The sequence below is a fragment of the Rhipicephalus sanguineus genome, unplaced genomic scaffold, assembly GCF_013339695.2.
Source record: "Rhipicephalus sanguineus isolate Rsan-2018 unplaced genomic scaffold, BIME_Rsan_1.4 Seq650, whole genome shotgun sequence".
Lineage (NCBI taxonomy): Eukaryota > Metazoa > Arthropoda > Arachnida > Ixodida > Ixodidae > Rhipicephalus > Rhipicephalus sanguineus.
In genome coordinates this window covers 87,774-94,840 of record NW_023615692.1, presented here as the reverse complement: position 1 = coordinate 94,840, position 7,067 = coordinate 87,774, and the positions used below count along the sequence as shown (strand labels likewise).

The 7,067-nt window shown below is 42.1% G+C and overlaps 1 long non-coding RNA gene across 1 annotated transcript; it reads right to left on the bottom strand.

Moving 5' to 3' along the window:
* Positions 1–867: 867 nt before the first annotated feature.
* LOC125756758 (uncharacterized) lies at positions 868–6,701 on the bottom strand. The gene is made up of 2 exons (XR_007414726.1): positions 6,275–6,701; positions 868–2,624 (listed from the first exon to the last, which is right to left on the bottom strand). It is a non-coding gene; the product is annotated as an uncharacterized LOC125756758 (long non-coding RNA).
* Positions 6,702–7,067: the final 366 nt, after the last annotated feature.

Here is a 7,067-nt window from a genome sequence, read left to right as displayed (position 1 = left end):
TCTGGGTTATTTGGCTGAGCTCAAGGTGTGGAACTATCTTATAGTCTCGCGCTTTTCCACTCTTGCTGAGGCTTCGTAACATTTTGATCTGCAGAAACCAGCCGTAGATAAAAAAAAATAAAATCGACTAGTGACGTCATGCTGACTGACCGGTAGTAGGGTTCGGCGCGAAGTTCAAAAATTCGATTTTGTACCTTTTTTCGTGTGATTGCAAAAAAATTGTAATTTTTGTGATTGCAAAAACAAAGATTAAAGGTCCCACTCATTAAGAAAATCAATTTTTGCAACTTGTGAAAGATTATGACAATTAAAACATTACAAGCTACTACACTTCAGAAATAGCCCTAGCTTTCTGTCCTAAGTCTCTATCTCAAAGACTGGCTCTCAATGTATTATGGAGAAAAACACAATTGAAGAAAAAAGGATGAGCCGCTGTCGCCATGGTGAAGCCCTCCATCGACATCTTCCTTTATTAGAACACACTGAATAGATCCTAATGATGACTGTGCCACTCCTAGTCAACACACTTGTCAACACAAGATGTTGCTGTTCAGTGAGCACTTACTTGGTACGTTAAATGACATTTGAAGTCAGGATCATGGCGGAATCCAGTCTGGCTAGGAGGGTACATTTGAAATAAAAAAAGAGACACAGACCAGTCCAAACAAAATGTTTATGACGTTTCGTCTTCCAAATAAAACGAGCCACTTCTGATGATGTATTCATCGTGAACAAGGCTTCCATGCTGCAAGTCGAAACGTCATAAATGTTCTGTTTAGAATGGTCGGCGCCCCCTTTTTGTTTCGTAGTTAAATAAAATTTTAAGCTGTGTGAAAAGTGAAATTATTTCATCTGAGACAGTCAAGATTTCAGTTATAAAGACTGCTTTATTTTTGTGCAATAAACATAGCTCATACAATTTCACTAAAAGAGTTTGAAAGAACAACACTCAGCCTCAAGGAGTCTTACACAAGAGGAAGTAATGGAATGCACACACACACTGGGTGTCTGTGCTTGTACAATTCCTCCTTCCCTACGTACATTTTGAACTATGTACCAACAGTCCCAGCATCAGACTCTTCAATAAAGTAATCGTTCTGTTTACCAAAAAACATAATGATGGGAAAACACACTCCTACATAGAAGAATATTATTAGAAAGCTGAAGAACAAAAGAAAGCATGGCAAGATCGCTACCGCTATGGTTATACAGTGACAAAATAATGTTACTGAAATCATTTCCATCAAAGAAAGACTAGTGCATTCAACATAAGCTTCGTAACGTTTTTATGAAAAAAAGTTTTTCTGCAAGTATGATGACTGCTTACCGGTCTCCTAAAGTAGAATACACAGTACTACTTTAAATCATTTACAGCTTTTAAAAACACATAGGGTGGACCCGTACGGCTCTTGTCCCCTCTGCATACTTTTAGTTCTGTTTAATGGGCCCCTGACAGCAAAATCAAGACCTCGAGATGTTTGTGTTGTTTGATTGTCCTGCACACGTGGGCACTTCTGGCTGATTAATAGTGGCAAACGTTACCTTTAAGATATTTTAATTTGGTTTTAAAGTAAGCGTGAGTGCTCATCTGAGTTGGCAGCACCTCGCGACACCTCCACTAATATGACATAGATGAAGGCCCCGTGTGACGTTCCACAAGAAAAGCCAGCATTGTTGACGTCACAAAAGATGGACAGGATGCACACAATACCGCAACTGGCACCTGACGAGGGCTATTGTTTCTCGTCTCTCTCGCTCAGTTGTCGGGCTGCTCTCAGGGTGGTTTTGGCTGCTTAAGCCAGGAATGCTTTTCATTTTCCTGAGGGAACATGCACTTAACCGGCTTAGCTCATACCGAAGCACCCACATCGTTTCATTCTTTATCGCGCGCGGGGCCCCCGATTTGAAAACTGCGCTGTCAATGTCACCAAACCTTTAGTGCACAATGTCCTAGGTGCTTCCCCGCTGTGGGGAAGTAGTTTCTTACAATCTCAGGCGGGTGTTTCAAAATGAAGCTAAAAGTGGCCAGAATTAGACACACTAGCATTAATTATACGATATGTCAGAGAATTTATGACTCACTCAATTTCGGCATTTCCAGACACAAGGCTACAAATTACAGTAAAAAAAGTCACAAGGGGTCCTTTAACTTTTCGCATCCTTTTATGGTGTTTAAACACCGGTGCATTTCTACTTCACACGCAGGGAGTGAGCATGCATACTTTGGTCATTAAAGCATAAATCAAAGAAAAGTAATACATAATAGAAAGAGAAGAGAGCTGGGCTGCTGGGAGAGAAGCATGAAGTCTACCTCTAAGCAACAACAAAGATTCATCTATGTGTGTATGGCAGCTCACATGAGATGACAAAAATTACATGGTTTAAAAACTTTACCTTGAACTTTATGGCTAGTTTTTTGGCGGAGCCAGTGTTCCAAGAGCTATGCTCATTGAGATGAGGAAGAGCAGCCTATGGCCAAGTGATGTCGGGCTACTTCTTGTGTCTTTTGAAATAGCTAAAAGCACCAGCAAAGCATACTTAAACGCAGCTCGTCAGCCCCTACTTTCTCCACGGGGTTGGATCCCCCTCCACAGAGGTTACGACTGAACTTGCAGCACGGGCACCTGCACAAATAAAGGTTGTATTTTGCACACTATAGTACAGCTGAAAACCCTATTGCATTCATTCTCATAAATGTGAATCACAAAAACTGTTCATTAGTTTAAAGGGACACTAAAGAAAAACAATGAATCGGTTTAGATCGATGAATTGCGCTCTGAGAACTCTAATGTCATTAATTTCGCCATCATAGGTTTATTAATAGAGGAGAAAATCAAGTTCAAAGTTTCATTTTTTAAATTTCATGCCAAAATCTCCCCACGTGACGTCACGGTTTTTAGTGTATTTATCGTATTTTGGCACCATTGGCTCAACAAAATTACCCCAAACTTGGTATGTTAAGTCTATGGCACCCTCAGAGGACAATGTACTTCATTTTTACCGATTAGGATCTACATAGTCCCTAGTAGGCGCCGTCATGGCAAATGGTGCGGAAACTTCAAGGTGGCGTCACCACCCACATTTGTTTTTGCGTGTTTTCTCACAGCAAGCGTGGTGTTTTTGGTATTGCGAAAGAGTAGTTTACTAATATGAGAAAAATCGTTTTGCTCTTTAGTGTCCCTTTAACTCTAGGCTGAGAAGGTAGCAGGGTTTGTACAGGTTTCGATAGCCCAATTCCAAGGGACTTTAAAATCACTACTGAAAGTTTCTCAAGGATATAAAGCAGCATCCCAAGTAGAAGCTTTTTGCAATAACAATGTTTCCAAATGGATATTGTTAGCTTTACAGATTAAGAATACAAAATTGGTGTCTGGCTCACACACAGCACTTTATTAAAGCTTTGGCTGCATAAGGACAGTGGACATTGTTTGAGCTAGAAGATTTAGATATAGAGTTAGATACAGAGTTAGATATAGAGGAGAAAAAAAATAGCACAAGTGCTGGAGGTGAAGTCAAGTCACCAGGAAGAAAGTTGAGAGGAAGTAGACCAGGTGAGGAAATTAAATGAATGGTAGAAGATGAACGGTGGTGAAGGCAGGTTAAACACAGGGCGGGAGCCATAACAGGAGTACGGCATGTGCCCTCGGAGTTGGCCTGATGAACGTTTACCTATACATAGCAGCTGTCAATATTAGACACCATATGCAAAGAAATTGAAGCATGTTCCGAGAAAGAAAACAATTCCAGGAATTTGAAGGGCCGTGAAAATGTGCTTTTCAATTTCAACTGTTTTCAAGGGCTTCAAGAACCTGTACACACTGATGTAACCACAAGCAGGTTTCAGATGATATTCTTAGAAGACTACATAAATATACTTTTCGTACCAATCTAGATAATGGTGTTCCCGCAGTCTGCAAAAATGCAGACTGCGGAATTTGCAGGAATTTGCAGTAATGCAGGAATTTGGCACGAATTCTCATGTGGCGTAACTGCCAGGACCGCCCGTATCATGACTTCATTGCCGATGAGGGCTTCTCAAAGACCAAGAGTTGTTGACATGTATGACAAAGCGATACGAGAATATTAAGAAAATGGTTTTGCAGAAAAAGTACCCGCGCACGTATGGAGAATGAATCGTGTGCCATTTGGAGCCGCATCAAGCCCGTTTCTTCTTAGTGCCACTCTTCATCATCACTTTGAGAATACCACGGGAGAACACGAAGAGATGACCAGCGGTTTAAAACACCAGTTTTATGTCGACGACATTGTGGCCGAAGCAGACACAGTGGAAGCAGCTTTGCTGGTCTGCAATAATGCACCTAATGTTATCAATGAAGCAGAAATGCATCTGCGTAAATGGACGACAAATTCCACAAGTCTTCAACATCTCAGTGAAGAAAGAGAAGGCATTAATAAAGATATTCGTTTAACAGTTCCTAAGAACAAGAAATTACTGGGAGTTCTTTAGTACCCTGAAGATGACGTGTAAAGGCTTGACACCTCCAATATTATGCAGCTCGTAGCATCCATGAAGACAACGAAGAAGAATGTTTTAAAGGCAGAAGTTGAGATGTACGACCCATATGGCTTTCTGTCTCCATTCACAGAGCTTCAAAGGAACTAAAAAGTATGTGTGAGTCAGTCCGAGATGAACGCATACTTCAGTACTTCAGGCAGAATGGAATTAAATGGAAGTTTATAGCGGATTGCGCCCCATGGTGGGGCGGTTTCTGGGAATGGCTGATACGTACAGTAAAGACAGTACTACAACAGGCCTGGAAGACAGCCTTGCTGAACTATGTTGAATTAGAGACCGTGTTGACAGAAGTTTAATCAATAGTACACTCTTGTCTGTTGACAGTAATACCAAGTCAGCTGGAGGAGCCACGGCTTACGCCGGCTCATTGTCTGATTGGTCGAAGGTCAGTCTCCATTCCTGACGACGAGATCACGGAGACGAAGCCTAGTTTGACCAAAGATGAACTACAAAGACGTTGGAGGCAAAGAAAAGCATGCCTTGATGCCTTCTGGAAGAGATGGCACAAGGAATATATTTTACAGCTACAATCAGCTCACGACATCAATGGCACTGCTTGTAGTAAAAGTAGGAGACGTCGTACTTATCATGAACGAGAAATCTCCAAGGCTCTTATAGGTACTGGCCGTGATCGAAGAGACATTTATGGGTCGTGACGATCATATTTGTCTGTGTCTCCCGAGAAAGTCAGACGGAAGGAAAGCACGAAAAGCTGTGCAACACCAAAGGGGCTATGCCTCTGGCTATGCCAGTGGTACAAATGAACACTTTCTAGACCAATTATACCTGTCTGCTTTGGTTCACTTTTTCCTTATTTTTTTTTTTTTTACTGAAGGCACAATTAGCGGAGGGCTTTTCCAAGTGCCAGAGAGTTGAACATTTTTACAAAGACCTTAACGGGAAGGCTGGACAAGCATTCAAAGCAGCTTCCAAACACTGCCATCGCATTGCGACTGCAATGATCTCTCAATCATGAAGTATTGGACAGAAGAGGAAATTCCTGCATTTCCGCAATGATTCACTCACCCTATATCATTCCAACTGACTTTTATGAAATGGAAAATTAAAGGCAATCATCAGTACCATACAGTGACTCATAACAGTTTATTTGATCCCAGGGTCACTGACCCATGGAACAGGATTCAACGTGCCTGTCTGAACACTGCTAACGCACTGCAGCTGCAGCATGACAGCACATAGCTGCAATGGTCCCTCAATGACGAAGTATTGGACAGAAAAGAAAGTTCCTGCATGTTTACAATGATTCGCTCACCCTACAATATTTCAGGTAACTTTCCTGATTGCCAAGAAATGGTTCGTGACATTTAAATTCATCACACGCCCATGGGACAACTTAAATATAGTTCTGTGACTAGAGGCAGAGACATATAAGTAATGTGTAGCTTCCTAAGGAAATGAAATTCATTTAAAACTCGATCGAACAAAACGCAATTTTATGGAGTTCCTGATCTCACAAAGTATTTTGTGATTTCCCAGCAAATACCCATAGGGCTGAAATTAATGAATTAGCTCGGCCACAAAACCCGATTTAACAAAGTTTTCTTGGAAATAACTGCGTAAAAAGTGGTGATTTCCATTTATTTTGCAGAGATGGGTTTTTCTTCGAGCGTGCACTCTAACGCTTTAGCCCTATAGCATTAGTTTGATGAGGCTGGACGCTCCACTGTGCCCATGCATGGAGCAATGGACTCAGCCGTCAGTAGCGTTCTTACGTACCGGATGATGCTACAGGCGGCGGTGGCTGGTTTCGTGGCACTAATAGTCTCCTTGCAACTTTCTGCCTTGGCCTGCTCGCACAATCACTTCGTTCGTTCTCCACGTATATGTTCGCCCATCATTGCTTCACGTAATGGTCTTTCTGGCTTGCATCACCTGGACAAAGGCGACAAGGGAGCCTCATGTCAGAGCCACCCTCAGGCCGGCCTCACGGACTTTTCACCTGGGCAGCAATCAGATTAATCGCGAGAGCAATGGCCTGGTAACTTGTTGTTATATGTTACAATTTTAGATTTCAAAGAGCCAAAAAATCCCCTTCTCGATTTTACGAACTTCCTGATTTAATGAAATCATTCAAGTGTCCTCATCACTTCATTAGATCGAGTTTTAACTGAATACCGTAAAATCCGGAGCAAGCACCACTCCCACGGTGAAAGATAATCGGACAAGATTTGGAGGGGCGCCCTTGCTCGGTCACGGATCAAAATTCAATATGGAGCTGGAAGAGCCGCACGTGCTTCCAATGAAATGCGTTTTTGAATAGGCATGCATTCGCTGTCGTTATTAGCCCTTGTCAAGCAGTGTAAAAGGGCGGGAGGCAGAGGGGGGCACTTGCTCGGTCCCATTTGCAGATATTTCAAATATCCAGAAAAAAGGAGGGGGCGCTTGCTCGGGCTTTTACTGTAGGTAGGCAGAAGAAATTTTTCAACATCAAGTGTGGATGGTGAAGGTACAACTTAATTACATTCTCAATAGACCTTGGTTGTGCTTTGAGCCAAGTGTCGATAACACC